The sequence below is a fragment of the Eumetopias jubatus genome, unplaced genomic scaffold (assembly GCF_037043125.1).
Source record: "Eumetopias jubatus isolate StellerSeaLion01/CBP00866 unplaced genomic scaffold, mEumJub1_p1.0 scaffold_9, whole genome shotgun sequence".
Taxonomy (NCBI): domain Eukaryota; kingdom Metazoa; phylum Chordata; class Mammalia; order Carnivora; family Otariidae; genus Eumetopias; species Eumetopias jubatus.
This window is the reverse complement of record NW_028274815.1, coordinates 67,583,172-67,585,620: the sequence shown is the minus strand read 5'-3', so window position 1 is coordinate 67,585,620 and position 2,449 is coordinate 67,583,172. Positions and strand designations below refer to the sequence as shown.

At 40.0% G+C, this 2,449-nt stretch overlaps 1 pseudogene; it reads right to left on the bottom strand.

Annotated features, from left to right (window-relative positions):
• Positions 1-1,633: 1,633 nt before the first annotated feature.
• LOC114209830 (large ribosomal subunit protein uL24 pseudogene) lies at positions 1,634-2,071 on the bottom strand (annotated as a pseudogene).
• Positions 2,072-2,449: the final 378 nt, after the last annotated feature.

Sequence of the window (2,449 nt, the reverse complement as noted above, 5' to 3'; positions counted from 1 at the left end):
TTGGTCTGGTTATTGAGCTGAAATACAGAATAAGCCACTGGGGTTCTTATCAAATTTAAATCTCACTATAAACTCTTAATTGCTTCCCCAAAACTCATATAATAAATCCTTCTGGGAGGACCAGTGCTTTCTGTGAGAATGGTTAATGAGGGTCAGTATGGGGGATTTAGTTTTCAGGGGTGAATGAAGTCCTAGGAGTCCAGAGCCCAAGGACACATGCAAGGCTTGATATTCTTAGCTTTATCATCCCTAAATACCCCCTTTCTGATTAAGTCCTGTCATGTTTCCTTCATATAGCACAGTTCATTTAAAAGCTTAAATTTATGAGAAAACTATGTAATATAAAACAGAGCTAAATGATTTTAAAGAAAATAGAAATAAGGGCTTCAATGGGCACATGACCACCCACAATAAAGACATTTCCACTTTCTCTCCCAGTTAAGTGCAGCCAGGTGACTAATTACTGGAAAATGGAATATAAATGGAAGCTCTGTGTGCAACTTCTAATACACACCTTTAAATGAAGTAAGCATGCTCTTCCTTGCTCCCTTTCTCCTATGACTGGCTACAAAGTGAGAACAATTCCTGTAGCTCAAGCAGGTATCCTAGACTATGAGACAGCAGGTTAAAACTGTTGGAGCAATAAGATAAAAAGATCTGAATCCAGATAACCAGGCAACTACCATACCAACACTGGGCTGCCTACCTCTCAACTATTCCATGTTAGATAAAAATATACTTCTACCTTACGTAAGTCATGTTACTTTGATTTATCTAATACCCATAGCAGAACTTAATCCAAAGTGATTCAGAATGTATGCACCTGGAAGTGGGTGCTGCAAATGATAAAACTTAAACAAACAAACAAAACAAAACAAAGAAAACCCCTAGGTAGTGACTTAGTGCCTGTGATAGGCATCTAGTGACAAGGATCTACTTACTGCAGACTAAATCTAGTGAACCTTGTTACATGATGGCACAGCTTTGAGGCAAAATTCTTGATCCAGCTAAAGTTGATTTACCTTGCAAAGCAAACCACATGACCAACAAGGCTGTAGCTCTAGAGAAGATGGTAGGAAAGATTCAGAATGCTGGTTGGTGATTGTTGGCTTCTTCTCACTTTCAGCAAGGATCTCTAAGTAATAGTTAAACTGTGGCAAGAGCTATCCAGTCTGCAAGCAAAAATAGAAGGGAATTCAACTATAAGGGAGGTACCTGCTGCCTAACGCCTAAAATCTAGGTTTATTTAGAATCTGAAGATTCAGAACATTTCTAGGTTGAACAAGTTTATAGCATCACTATCTCATTCTGAAGCAGCAGGGTGAGGCTGGGGGTGGGGCGGGGGCTGACATGTAAAAACTCCAGCAAGAGATGGAGTTTTGTATGCCTACCATACAAAGACTGAACATACTCGCAAAGATGGTGTTTAAAGGTGTTTCCTTCACCCCCAAAGGCATTATGTAGACAGTCACAAGATAGTCACCAATAACATGAGAGAAAGGGGTATGGGAAGATCTAAGAAACCAATAAATAAAAGATTACAGGCTTAAAAACTATGTTTTTACAATCTTAAAACCTATGTTTTGTTTTTTCATTTTAACAGTTTTTATTTCAAGTTGCAGATAAGATTACTTTACTCCTGCATCTTCTCAATTGTTTCTTCCTTATATTTGCCCTTTTCCTTTCCTACTTGGCAAGATTTGGCTTTATGTTCAAGGATCTTTTTGCGGTCTTTGTCCAGTTTTAGTATGGTGATAACCACCTTGCTAGGGTGAATGCCCACAGGGACGGTTGTGCCATTTGCCTTCTCTCGCGGCACTGGTTCAGTGTAGATGACGTACTTTTTCCTGTAAACCTGGACTACTTTGCCAATCTGCTGACCTCTGTAGTGTCCTCGCACAACCTGCACTTCATCATCCTTTTGGATGGGCATGGATCGAACGTTGTACTTCTGTCTCAGCTCTTTGGAAAGAGGGGAAGACACGATCTTCCTGCAAATGTGGGAAGGTGCATTGAAATGCCATTTTCAGTTCTTGCTCCGGTCAGAAGTCACAAAGGAATTGAACTTCATTTTGGCCGCTGGCCTAAAACCTGTTTTTTCAGGAATTTTGACTGCAGTTACTTATACATGGAACTGACCAGAAGTGAAGTGAAAGCCCGTTTTTGTTTTGTTTTTAGAGAATTGTATTGCCAAAACCTTCCTGCTGCGCCTACAAAAGCCTTGTGTTATCTTCTGCTGCATAACGAACCACTCCCAATTTAGTGGTATGAAAGTAGGACAATCCTCTATCATCATCATCATCATTATCATCCTTCACAGTTCTGGGAGGTGACTGTGCTTAATTAGGTGGTTCACACTTACACAGTTGCAATCAATGACTGGTATTGGAGTCATTTTAACAACTCCTCATTCACATGTCTGGTGATTGATACTGGCAACTGGCTATGA